Source organism: Ambystoma mexicanum, chromosome 14 (genome assembly GCF_040938575.1).
Source record: "Ambystoma mexicanum isolate Mex_15411 chromosome 14, UKY_AmexF1_1, whole genome shotgun sequence".
Taxonomy (NCBI): Eukaryota; Metazoa; Chordata; class Amphibia; order Caudata; family Ambystomatidae; genus Ambystoma; species Ambystoma mexicanum.
In genome coordinates, this window is record NC_090940.1 from 373,147,310 (window position 1) to 373,161,950 (window position 14,641).

The 14,641-nt window shown below is 46.6% G+C and overlaps 1 protein-coding gene across 2 annotated transcripts in view; it reads right to left on the minus strand.

Annotated features, from left to right (window-relative positions):
* Positions 1–14,641, minus strand: part of KLHL28 (kelch like family member 28) — a 403,361-nt gene that overhangs the window by 91,233 nt on the left and 297,487 nt on the right. The gene's annotated exons all lie outside the window — the stretch shown is intronic.

Below are 14,641 nucleotides of genomic sequence, written 5' to 3' on the forward strand. Positions count from 1 at the left end.
GGTTTGGGTACATGACTATGAAAAGTAAAGGAAGGTGGCTTGGAACGGACAGCAAAGGCAACGAAGTCAAGAAGCCCTTGCAGAATGTTCCAGCATTTAATTACTGCAGATGCCTTGGTAGATAGTCTGTTCGCATGAGAGAATTTCTTATTGAGACGAGTTATGATTCCATTTGAATTGCACAAATGTATGATTTGTGGGCTGCAATGCCAACGAAAGATTAATTAACAAGCCAATACACTAGCAAAAAAGTAAAGCAAGACTTCTGTATTTTTTTTCCAATCCACTTATCCAGTCCTACAGGCTCTGGTCAACGAGATCATGGCAAACCAGGCTTGCAGGAGGAGGAAGGATTTAACTCCCAAAAAATGCCACGTGGTCCTTTGGCTTTGCAGCACAACTGTACTAGGCTACATTCTCAAATGCACTCAGCAGATGATACAAAATACAGAGAGGATGTCCTTTGCTTTCTTGCGATTATATTAACTCTAATATTCTGTATCTCTCCAATATGTGCCTCTAACTCCCTTCCCCACCATTTTCTCTGCGGCTCAGGTTGAAGCCTTGTCATTGACTCTGTAACCTACAAATCATACATTTGTGCAAATCCAACATTTATATCATATGCAGTGTCTTGCAAATGCATTTCAGATTTGTATGTTAAACTGGGTAGTCGGAAATGCATTCTGCCCAAAGGGTGCCTGAAAACCTCCAAGCACAGGCCAAGTGCACAAACCCTCAAAGGTCAGACATCTCGAAATGGCAAGGTCTCGGTTTACAACCTGCACTGGCATTTTAAAAAACAGTTGCATTTTCTGTGATTTAACGAGTGTTGCATGTGTTCGCTAGATGTGAGAATGTCACATTATATACATTGCCCCGCAAAACCAAAGAACTTCATTTTTTTCAAAGTAAATTCCATTTCTTTGGGAGTTAAGATTCCTCCCTCCACTCCACAAAATAGTTTTGCTTAACTTCCATGCTCTCAGCAAGCCAAAGCCAGCAGGGCGGTAAGCGCCTTAGAAATAGATGTCTTCCTTTGACTTTTGCAAATGTATTGACCATTTTAAAACTCGTCTGTATAATTTGTCTTCATCTGCCCCCCACCCATTGTTCTCTGAAACTGTGGTTGACGCCTTATTGCTGCGCACATATCTTACGTTTCTACCATTTCAACATTTATAAGATCCTGTCCAATGCATTTCAGATTTCTACTTAGGCAACTAAGAGCCCACATACTTTTGCAAAGTTAATTGTCCTTTAAAAACTAAACCTCTGCACTCTTCCAAGGTACCACTTGGAAAGTGCATCTCTGCTAAAAATGGACAAGGGAAAAAGGTAGAGTTAATCTCCAATTATTATTGCAGCTAAGGGAAGGGAGGCACTTTATTGCTGCATCGTGATTTTCTCAACGTCTCCATTTTACATTAAAATGATGTGCGTAAATAGCCAACTAGTTGTTGATCTACAGTATTTCAGTGTTCTTGATGTTGAAAACCGGGGTTAACATAGATCAGCATTTGGAATAGGATCGCCATATAAAGTCCATGCACCATCCACAATGTTCTTCAGAACAGAAACCTTCTTTAGAGTGGATTTTTTCACGCTTATTCTGTACCCAGTATTTGTAATGAAAGTGAGAAGTGTATTGGAAAATACATATAAAATTATAAATCTAGGTAGGTAAAAACATTTATCGTAGGGAAAACACATTCCTTCGTAAAACTGAAAATGTGCTTTTCATATAAAGACATGACCGAAGATTTTTAGAAAGTTTTTGCCTGGTTCTTGTGGGGGAGGCAAAATCTAAAGAGGGTCCCAAGCTAGCCTTTCCTATGCAAGTTCTCATATGTAAAACTTTTCTTTCATGGAAAAAGACTGTTTGGGCCAGTTCGACAGTCGACGTGTTTCACATTCTGGTACACCATCCCTCCCCAGACAACCACATTAAATGGATTAATCAGGAGACCCACGGGGGAGAAGAACAAGTTACTTACCCCTGAAACGTTCTTTCGATTGGATGTTCCTCCCACGTATTCCTCATCTTTGATATTTCCCAATATCCAGCTTGCTGCTTCGGCACAAAAATGTTCCCAGTAGAGGGTGCTGTAAATCGATGCCTGTCGAGTCGATGTCCCTCGGAGGCCCCTGTGCCGATATCTATGTCATCGCAGGTATAAATAGCACGCGCAGCGTCCGTTGCTCAGTTCCGTTTTGAAGCGAAGGAGCGTCTTGAGCTAGACGGTTAGTACCCTTGAGAGAGTGCACACTAACCTACTGCAGGGTAGGTAGGGAGGGGTGTTAAGGAATACGTGGGAAGAACATCCAATCGAAAGAACGTTACCGGAGTAGGTAACTTGTTCTTCGAATGGACTGTGTCCTCCCAGGTATTCCTCATCTTTGATACTCTCCCAAAGCAGTAATATAATCAGGAGGAGGGAGTAAACAAAGTCTGCAGAGAGTGCAATACTGGCTTTCCGAATTTTAATTCTTGGCTAGTGGAGGAATCCAGGCTATAGAATTTTGTAAAGGTGTGTGCTTGGACCGTTTGGCAGCCGCACAAATATCCTTTAACAGAAATCCTCTTTGAAGAGCTGACAAAGCTGCGATACCCCTGGTGGAAAGGGCTCGTATGTGTTCTGGAGGGTCTTTACCAGCCAATTTATAACAATCTGCAATTGTTAAAATGATCCACCTAGAAATGGTTTGGTGACGGCTAGACACAACTTATGACCTGTGTTACCCACGAATAATTGGTCAGTTTGTCTCCGCTTAGCACATCTGCTAATGTAAAAACTCAAGGCATGCTTTGGATCGGGTCTATGCAGTCTTTCTTGATCCTTCCCTGAATGCGGAGGACAATAAAAAGAAGGTAAAGTTATCCTCCGAGTAATGTGGAACTTAGATACTACCTTGGAAAGGGAATTCAGCTTCACTCTTAACACTACTCTGTCCTTGTGAAAGAGTGTGAGGAGGCTTGCAAGACAAGGCCTGTAACTCACTCACCCTTCGGGCAGATGTTATTGCCAGCAAAAAGACTGTTTTGAAGGCAAGTAATCTTAATGGGCACGAATTAAGAGGTTCAAAGGGAGAACCCATTAAAAAGTCTAAGACTAAATTTAGATCCCACAGGGGCACCTGAAAGGGGGTTGAGGATACACATTAGTTAGCCCCCTCAAAAATGGTATTACCAGAGGTATTTTAAAGAAGGAGACTTCCTATTATCTGGGCCGATATGAATTTCATTTTAGATGTTAAACTGGACAGAATAGGCACAGCCCCCAGACCACTATCCGGCGCGGCCCGAAGACTCCTAGTACACAGTACAACACTCGACATCCAGGATGCAAGGCGAGTATTACATCCACAAACGCGTGAGTACACCCACTACTCCTCGGTGCACGATAGCTTGTCCAGAATTGACATGTTCCTTCTGTCAAGCGCAATACTGGGGAAGGTGGTGGAAACACAAATTCTGGCTCGCACCCTGTCGGACCATTCACCAATCTTGATGTCCCTGGAACTGGGAGTGTCTCCTCCCACCGTCAATACTTGGAGGTTCAAGTCTTCTGCAGTACAGGACAGTGTTCAAGGCGGACATTCTTGCCGATATTCAGACCCACTTTGAGCTCAACACACCCCAGCCCACCTCCTTGGGAGTCCATTGGGATGTTTTCAAAGCCTTTATCAGGGGAATGTCTATATCCAGGGAGGCAGGAGTCCTTAAGACTATAAGAGCAGCCCTTGGCCGCTCCGAAGCCAAATTGCGCGAGCTGGAGAGGGTTCATCCGTCGTCAGTTGACCCTGCCACTCTACTCCAAATCAGTAAAGCACTCCAATTATTTAACGAGCAGGCCACTAGGGAGGTGCAATACTTTAGCCGCCCACAGACTGCGCGGAAATATGGGGAGGGCGATGGGCCCGGGAAAACATTGGCCGCCCTGGCCAGGCACGAGTGGGGCCAAACTCAGATCACTTGTGTTGAGGACAACCAGGGGACAGCTCGCTGGTCCGACCAACAGATCCTGGAAGTCTTTACGGACTTCTATACAGAGCTATACTCTCAGCCCCCCCCCGAACACCGAATCCTTTATGCAAGACCTCCTCGAGCAGATTCCCACAACTTGTATCTCCCCCGGAACCAGGGACCAGCTGGACTCCCCCTTCCAACTAGATGAAATAGTTGAAGCCATATCTAAGAGCCCTAAGGGTAAGGCACCGGGCCCCGACGGGCTGACTGCAGAATTTTACCAAGAGCACGTGGCCATACTAGCCCCCAAACTACTTGAAGTATGGAATGAGTCACTCCGGCTAGGGTCCCTTCCCCCAGCACTACGTGAGGCCGTTAGAACGGTTTTACTTAAACCCGGTTAGCCCAACGATGAGTGCGGATCGTACAGGCCCCTCTCGTTAATGAGCTTGGACACCAACATTTTTGCTAAAGTGATTGCCAATCGCTTCCTCCCGGTCATGTCATATATGGTCCATGATGACCAATCAGGCTTTGTGCCTGGGAGGTCCACATCCCATAGCATTAGGAGGTTGTTCAATGTCATGTCCCGTATTGACCAGGGGGCGAGTGCAGTCGCAGTTACACTAGATGCCCAGAAGGCATTTGACATGGTGTCCTGGAAATACATGTGGCTGGTGTTGGAAACCATGGGCATAGGGCCTAACATGTTGGCATACATTAAGTTACTCTACACCTCCCCGGTGGCCAGGGTCCCTGTCAACTCCCAGATGTCGGGCCTGATCCCCCTTTTTAGAGGTACCCAGCAGGGCTGCCCGTTATCCCCAATCCTGTTCGCCCTGGCAATAGAGCCAATGGTGGACTACGTAAGGGAGCGACATTCACACAAAGGCATACGGCTGAAAGACCCCCTGAAATTATTTCGCTCTATGCGGATGACGTACTGTTTTTCATAAGAGACCCGGCTGTTCACCTTGACCCAATCTTGCACGATAATACCCGTATAGGTACACATTCTGGGTTCACGATAAACTATACTAAATCCAAAATCTTCCCCCTAACCAGCTCCACGCTACAACCTGCCACTGAGTACCTGCTCTGCTGGTCTCCGGATGGGATCAAATATCTGGGAGTCCAGGTTTCCCTGACCAAAGACACATTGCTGGCAGACAACTACCTAGCTGCGGCAGAGCAACCCGAAGCCAAGATGGCAGGCTGGCGCACCCTTCCACTTTCACTGGCCGGGAGACTCTCGTTGGTGAAAATTATTTTGCCCCCAAATTACTGTACATATTTAGCCATGTCCCTATCTGGCCCGGGAAAAGATACTTCATAAATTTACACAAGCTGTATGCCCAATTCCCATGGCATTCTGGTGCCGTACGTAAAAAATGGTCAGACATGACACTCCCCTATGACAGAGGGGGATTCACCGCCCCCGACATGCTGCAGTACTGGATCGCAGCACAGGTGCAGTTTGCCTCCTATTGGTACTCCGGGCCCCCACCTCGTCCCCATGTCAAGCTGGAAACATTGGCAGCAATGGGCACCAACATAATGTCCTTAATTCTACACCAACACTACGAACCTGATTCGCCCATCGACCCGGTCCATGCCACGGTGCAGGCCTGGGGCCGGATATTCGTGACCTGCGCCGAACAACGCCCATATTACAAATGGCTTCCCGCCTGGAGATCCCCCGGGCTGGAACCCACATTCGACACATCACTGGCACGACACTGGGAAGACCTGGGATATCACGCCCTAAATGACTTCTACCCTGGAGGGCAGTTCATAACGCCACAAACGTGGAAACCGGGCCACTCGGGCTCCGCACTGGAAACCTTGCAGTTCTATAGACTCCGCACTGCCTTCAGAGATGCATGGCCTGACTTTTCCGATGAACTTTCTTGGCCAGGGCATCACATTTCTTGTTGTCACAGTCCTGTGGCATTGTAGGGTATGCATTTTGCTTTCCAGAAGAAGATGCAGCCTGCACAACCAGACTTCCTGGAGTTGGGCGTTTTGAGAGATAGAGAGGATCAGAGGTTGATGCTCTATATTTTGCCGTCAGCCTCTTGTTAACTGCAGGGATCACCTCCGGTGTTTCCCAGTTGGTATATACCCTTTTATGTAAAGCCCTGTGAAAAGGGGACAATAGGGTCCTCCTGTGGTCCCCTGTCGAGTATATGTCAGGTCATCTTGTTTGAAGACAGGTGTGGGCCTAGACCACCCCACATACTCCATCAACCTAGACATAAGCAGCCTGTAATTGCTTTTAGCGTGATCTCCTGGGTCAGGCTTTCCAAAATCAACTTCCGGGGAAGTATCAATTGCACTTGCTTCAGGCAAGAATTCCTGTAGATGTTTTCATTTAGATTCTTCCGATACCAGTTCTTCTGGGACCGAGAGCGTCCCATACTTAAGACCAAAGGGTCTTTCTTCGTCAGAGGTTTCTGTCTCCTCATAGATCAAGGATAGGGACTTAAAAAAAATCTGCACAAGGTTGTGGTGTGTAGTTATTTTCAAAAGTAGACACAGAAGGCGCCATGCTATCTGTGATGTGCAATTCTTCTACCCCCATTTTGAATACTACTGTGCCAAATGTGATTCCACTTGTGTCCACCACCACCACTGGAAATGAGCCCCCAGTGTAAAATCTGTGATGTGTAATTCCTCCACCTGCCACAGCGCAACCATGCCCACCACCTCACCCACTCTGCCCATAAACCCCCCCCCCCTAGCCGTTACAGAACCCCATCTTAAATGCACCATGATTAATGGTAGGTCCATCAATTCCCACGCTCTAGAAATCCACGACCTCATAGCCCCCCCCCCCCATGACCTCGATCTGCTCATGATCTCAGAAACCTGGTTACATGAGGCCCCCGGCCCTGCGCTCTCCCTTGCACTGCCCCCTGGCTACTCAATCACTAGACAAGATCGCCTCTCTAAAGGTGGAGGTGTAGCAATTATCGCCAGAGACCACCTCTCTATTAGAAAGGTAGAGAAATCCTTGCACAACAACAGCGACTACCTCCAAGTCAAAATCAACCTCTCCCCATTGCACCATTGCTGTTCACATTGTCTACCGCCCTTCAGGCCCAACAGGAGACTTTCAAGCCTCTCTCATCCACCTCCTCTCTGCCAACCTCAAAAAACAGTCAAAAGCCATTCTCCTGGGGGACGTCAACCTAGGTCTCCTGGACAGTAAGACTCGGCAGCCAAATCCTTTGATTCAGCCCTCAAGGGGGAACACCATCTTTAGCCCAACTCGCACCCAGGGCAGAACTCTCGACTGGATCGCACAGCATAACTTTCCACTCATCACTGGAAACACTCCCACCCCAGGGTCTGGCCAACATATCATCACCTTTAGCATCCTCACCACCAGCTCCTCCACTCCCTCACCCCAACCCCTGCCATCCTGCCTCGCAAAAAGCTCCCGCCAGCTCACGAAGGAAAGGCTACTGCCCTTCCTCCAAGGCCCAGCCTTCAGACCACCTTTCTCCACAGACCCATAAAACACTCGCAACAGCCTACGATGTTGCCATCAAAGCAGCTATCAACTCCATTGCCCCACTCGAACCCCGTAAATCCGAACCCACCACCTACTCCAAATCCTGGTTCACCCCAGACCTCCTCACACTCTGCAACAAAAAAAAGGCTGCTCTTACAGTGGCAAACGTCCCACTCTGACAAAGCTAACATGATCTTTAAAGCCCGCTCTACCAAATACAAAAAGGCAATCACCCAAGCAAAGGCCAAATCCTTCGAATCCAGAATCTCGGAAGCCCAATCTAGCACAAAAGAAATCTTTGCCATCTTCAGAGAACTAGAGAAACCCACTCCTGCCCCCCAGAATTTCACCAAAGACAAAGCCTGGTGCAATGAAATACAGACTGCCATGCAAACCAAATTGAGCCTTCTCCAAAAAAAAAAAATACTAGCCACTAAACAAGCCCTGCCTAATAGGCACATCCCTGTCCCACCACCAGCCTCAGACACCCCCCCCCCCATCCCCCAACCTTTCTCCTTCAAATCCATTCAGGAAACAGACATCAATATAATGAGGACTATCAAACCCTCTAACTGCAAAGGTGATGCATGCCCAGCCACCATCATCAAGGACTGCACTGAAGCGCTAGCTCCATTCCTGACAGCCTTTGTCAGTGCCTCCTTTGCCACAGGGAAAGTCCCCGCCTCCCTCAAGGAAGCCTGGGTCTGCCCTCTCTTAAAAAAACTCTCGATCCCACCTCCTCCACCAACTATACACCTATCACCACTGTCCCATTCCTCCTCAGAATACTGGACAAAGCAGCCTACCTGCAGGTTCAACACTTCATTGAAAAGAACAAACTCCTGGGACTGCGCCAATCTGGTTTCCGCCCCAGACCGGACGGAAACCGCCCTACTTCACCTGAAAAACCAGATGGACGATGCCAGAGACATGGGCAAACCAGCACTTCTCTTACTTCTTGACCTATCTGCGGCTTTCGACCTTGTAGATCATGACGTCCTATGCCACCACCTCTCTTCCACTGCCAAATTCTCCCCTGACACCACAGCATGGATCACATCCTTCCTACAAGACAGAACCATGCAAGTATTCTCTGACCTAGCCTCTGCCTCACCCACCATCATACTCTGTGGTATGCCCCAAGGCTCCTGCGTCTCCCCCACCCTCTACAACATCTTCACACGACCCCTCATCCTCAACGCTATGGGCATCTCTTACACCAACTAGGCTGACTATACCCAGATCCTCCTCACCCTCACTGGTAACTATGACACTGACTCCTTGACTCTCAACAACCTCTACAACACCATCCATGCCTGGATGGCAGACAGCAGACAATGGACTATGCCTCAACTCCGACAAGACCAAACTCCTTCTGGAAGGCTCCCCCGACACGCTAAAAAATCTAGACTCACAATTCTGCCAATTCACCATCTACACCATCAAAATACCGGTCTCAGAATCAGTCAAAACACTTGCCGTCTACTTGGATTCCAACCTATCCATTGACAGACAAGTCAACGCAATAGCCTCTTCAGCTGCATATCATGCTAAACTAATCAACGCAGTCAGGCCCTTTCTCTCCAAAGAGAACTGCACAAACATAGCCAGAGCCATCACTGGCTCCAGGCTAGATTGCTGCAATGTACTCTTTCTAGGAACATCCAATAAAAATCTGGAGAGGCTACAAGTCATACAGAATAGTGCTCTCCGGGCAGCCTAAGGCATTGCTAAAAGAAAACACATCTCGGAGGCCAGAAAACTAGCCCACTGGCTCCCAATAAAGGAAAGAATCATCTTCAAAGCTCTTACACTGACCCACAAGTGTATTCACCTCACTGCTCCTGCCTGCCTCTCACAAAGGATCCACCCTGTCTCCTCTACAAAGCCAACAAGATCACCATATACCAACATGCTCTGTCTGCCACTAGTAAAAAGAGCCAGAGCGGGCGGATCCAGCTTCCCATATCTCGCACCCACTCACTGGAATGCCCTACCTCCCACAAACCGAGGTGAGGCCACCCTCATCGCTTTCCGCAAAGTTATGAAAACCATCCTCTTCATATAAGGTCCCTCGCATAAATACTAAACATATGACCCACTGCATAAAATGTATTGTAATGACCAAGTGCATTAGCTGTAACAACAGAATTATGTTTTTGTACTATTCATAATGTGCCAACGACTACTACCATTCCTGTACCCTTGTAGCTAAGCTCTTGCAAGTAGCAGTGCCTCAATGCCCCCTGGGCTGTTTGTGCGCTATATAAATATAACTAAATAAAATAAATAAGTATGGATATTGTTATCGGCGCCGAAATTGTCTATGTCGTCGTCAGCGGCTTCGATGAAACCGTCAATGGCTTCGAGGTTGTCGAAGGAATCGACGGAAATGTCGACATCTTCGATGAGATTGAAGGTATAGCCTTGTGCTGCGTGGAGGGGTTCGACACACGAGGCGTCCGCAACTTCTCCTTCGACTGAGACTCTGAGGGGGTCATGACGCACACTCCGATTTAACCTTATGAGTCATTAGGAACAACTTTTTGTGCGTCAGATGCTTTCTCGACTCAAGGGTTTTTCACGCTCGAGGAGTCTCCCCAGCAGGGGTCGACGACCCACGGCTTCTGTGTTTTATTTTAGGGGTATCGCCTATAGGTGTCTTCGAGGGGGGGAAAGCTTTGTTCTCGAACACCTTTAGCATTCTTTTGTGGAATTCCTCCCACTGAGCTGGGGGACTTTTTTTTTCGTTTGACAAATAACTCTCAGGAGGACTGGAGGATGAGGTGGATGGCGACCTATGGTGCCTTTTCTTACCTCTGTTTTTCGAAGTGGTGGAATGATGTGATCCACTTCTAGAGCGTGACCAGGAGTGTTTTTTGTGACAAAGAGACTAAGGCCTCAACTTGTCTGAAGTACGTTTAGAGGGGGTAATGGACTTTTGTGGCCTACCTCTCTCCAGCTTCCCTCTGCGCTCCCTTGAGGCCTTGGCTGTCATGGACATGCACACGTTGCATTCAGAGCATGGATGCTCTGCCCCAAGGCACCACAAACAGATCCTTTCTGGATCCGTCAGACATCTTTGCCCCACAGTCTCAGCATTTTTTTAAAACCGGACCAGGGCATTGATGGGACCGATGATGAAGCCATATTCGTTGTAGTTTAGCAGAGATTTGCACCGAAAATCGAAGGATTTTGAAGTTCTCACGGAACGGAGCGTTACATTCCCGAAGCTGTGAAGCACGGAAAAATAGAAATGAGCAACGGACGCCGCGCGCGCTACTTATACCTGCGATGATGCCGATATAAGCACAGAGGCTTCCGAGGGACATAGACTCGATAGGCATCGATTTACAGCGCCCTCTACCGGGGGAAAAAAAATTCCGAAGCAGCAGGCTGGATATTGGGAAATATCAAAGATAAGGAATACGTGGGAGGACACAATCCATTTGAAAGGGTAGCAGGGGGTGGACATAATAGTTTTTAATTGACCTGATGACCTTAACGAATTGTGAATCCCAAATCTGGAATGAAGTATCCCAGATTTGTGTTTTTAATGTACATTTATCACCATATGTTCTTTTTATACAGTTCTTTGTTATCCACACCCAGGATCCGCCAGTTAGTTTCTAGAAAAACTGGGTGGATTGTGCCAAACTTTCACAAAGAGCTGGCGTCCAGACAAACAAGCATTGGCAATGCCAACAGTTTTGGCTTCTGTAACTAATCAAAAGATAATTGCCAGGCATTGCTGTAATGACATTAACTGGTCATTAATGGTAGCAGCTTGAAAATGGTGCATTTACCTGGGCATACGATAGAAGTGCTTCGCAAATGTACATCCAATACTTGTATACAAGCCAAAACTGTTGGCTTTGCTAATGCTTGTTTTTAACAGGAATTCAGTGAATGACATGCATACTGCTTATAAATAGAGTGGCTGAAAGCAGACATGGTCAAGAAATATTTATTACACCGGTAGCGCATTTACAGCACCAATTACACCATTAGCTCTCTGAAGACTGCTTTGGAAAAACCCTGGCAGGCACTTCCAGAGCAGGTTTGATTTTAAGGCTTCATAAAGTTCACTCAAAGAGATCCCCGGAGGGTGTGCTTTGGGGAGGAAGTGGGTGGGAATGGCCATAGGGATTAGCATGACCATGGGCTGTCAATGGGTGGGTAAATAACCAAACACCACCTACAAGCATTGTGCCCCTCGTATGCCACCTCCGCCTAGCGAGAATCCAATGCATTACTTGTGGCTTATTGGTGGCACTAAAGCGCCATCTTCTAGTCAAGACTAAAAAAGACACTACGTTATTACAAACCATTTTTTTTTTTTTTAAACCTCAGATGGGACGTGTGGAGAAGAAAAACAACCCAAGAGCTCCCCTTGAGTTCTGTTTAATCAATGGTGGAGCTCTTGCTCTTTCTATTGCATTCCTGAGACACGAGATAAGAACAGAGGACCATAAGCCGCTGTCTCTGTTAAGTGTGCATTTCAGTTCGGGTCCAAGAATAAAAATTAAAAAAAAGACCGACAGTAAACCATTTCCTCAGTCTGCACTTTAGTTTATTTGCCACGGGAGGGGGAAGAGGGGGGGGGGCTGTGTAAGAGTATTTAGTTTCCTCTAAGAGTAGAAAGGCCACTGGCCTTTACCTGCTTGTATTCGAGCAGTGACCCATTCAATATGTTTGATACGGGAAAAGAAAAAACACAGGAACCTGTCCATCACCAGCTGGATTCTGCCAAACTGCCCAGGGCCCCAGGTACAAGAAAATGCTACAGCCTCAACTAGGTTCAGCACAGAGTGACAGCATCTGAACCATACAGTTCAGAAGGAGAGATACCACAAGGAAGATGGAGGTTGCCTGATCCAGCCTGCCAGCACCTCTTTGTTCAAGACAATTATCAGCACTCTGCACCAGCCACTTAACCCAGCACCCAACAGCAGGTATCGCTAAGGACAAGTAAGCAAGCTTTCTTCTTTTGTGGCAATCCGCTATTATTTGGGCCGATTTTTGTTTTGTATTGATAGACTGCAGCTTTCAAAACTGTTCCCATTAGAGCTGTAACATAAAGGAGTGAACTATATTAGGAGAGGTAAAGAGACATTCACCAAGTTCTGGTTGACCCACTTCGAGAGACATTATAAAAAGGTGATCACGCAAAACGTGAAAGGCCTTTCACCGATGATGTGTACTACTTATATTAAGAATGCCATTTAAGACCTGTTTGTTATGCTAGACCTGCACATGTATGTCTGAACCCATGGTTGAGTCGCAATTACCCAATGAAGGGTCTATTTACAAACCCAATTGTGAACTAATGTTTTATGATTAATGTCTAGGGAATTCAATTACAATAACAATAATACTTTCTATATGAGGAAGGAGGGTTCTGTATTGGTTTTATCCTTCAGGTGGGCAATCTGGGAGTTCAACTCACAATTCCTCTCCCGGTGGAGGAACTACGCATCACAGGTAGGATAAGGTGGTATTGTTTTACATAAGCTGATCACTTGGAACTGTAAAGAACTGTAAAGCCAGTAAGATAGCTCAGCGGGTTGAGCGCTCGCTGCTGCGATCTGAGCGTGATCTGCAGGTCGCAGGTTTGAATCCCGGCAAGGCCAACTCAGCCTTTCATCTTTCCGAGGTCGATAAATAAGTACCAATTTCGGTTGGGTGCTATTGTATGTAAATATGTGCTCTGTAAAGCGCTTTGAATAAAGGCGCTATATAATAATGCACCAGGCAGTGAACAGAAAGTGACTGTTGACTGTGTCACTGTACGTTTCTTGTACAAACTTTGAGCAGGAGGAAGGACTTTGCTGCAACACATCCCGTGTTCTGGACTTGCCCCCTCAAGTAATTTGCTTTCCTTTCCCCGCCCGACTGCCTCGCTCACTCCCCTCCCTCCCTGGTGCTCAGTTCCCCTCCCGGACTGTATGCTTGTCCCCCTCCCCTAGTCTTTCTGCGATTATGTAGGCATAGTTCTCTTCTACCCTGATGTTGCATCCCTAATGCTGAGTGCTTGCATTTTCTTTACCTATAGTGCACTGTAATTGGCTCCGGACGTGAAAGCCCACCCCCCCGCCCTCCAGGAAGTGGGCTGAAATACATGCCGTCAGCGCACCAGGACTGTTCACTGGGCGCGGTGCTTGGTGCGTTGACTGCGGTTAAGCTCTCTGATGCCCCGTGTCTCCCCTGCCACCTTTAGTCACCTAATTAGATACCTTCCCTGAGTAGCTGAGCTGCGAGCTCTTCCTAGCGATATGAAACTACGATCTAATAAAATGCCTTTAGCAGATGGATGTGCCGCTGTCCCACATAAAGTGAACCTGGGTGTGTGTACTTTAAACCAACAAACACACACACACACACTGTCGGAGTTAGTCGGGCGTGCAAAAGGAAAATTAGTATGCAGCCTGGGCTGCTAACAGAAGGTAAGCTTGCCAAAATCACATCATTTTTTGATAAAGTTGAAAATGTGCAGACATCTCCTTCTGTGCCTATTAAGAATAGTATAACAAGCAATGAGGTCGATAGTTGAGTTACTGAAATTATGGAAGATTTATCATCTGCCTTGCCATGTATTAGCAGTAAACTATTTACACAAATTCTAATGCCTACAACATCTGAACTAGTCTATCCTATCGATGTAGATGCAAGTGAAACTTGTAGAGAAAAAATGTTAGAGGCAGAATTGTGTGCAAGACCAAAAGTGAATATTAAAAAGATAGAGCAAACAAAAGATTGTGGTTCCTCGTTAAGTTATGAATCTGCCTGGAAAGACGGCTAGCATACCTACTGCAAGTATGACGCAGGAAAAGGCAAATGAAAAATATGAGCCGCTTAATCCTGGAGAGAGGTTCGAAATAGATCCCACATTTGGATTAATAGTTATAGGAAAAGTACATTTAGCAATAGACAATATTGTAAAGGACAACTTGATAGCCCCTATGATAGTGAATAACTCCAGTGTTCTCACACATGACAGCTCTCATGACATTAGCTTTGCTAGCATGAATACAGAAGAATTATTTGAGGCACTTGAAAATGTGTTGGTCTCTCTGGTTGAAAAATGTGAATCTATAGACAAACTAGCAATTCACTCTCTCTTGTTGTGCAATATCAGTAAAAGAAGTAAT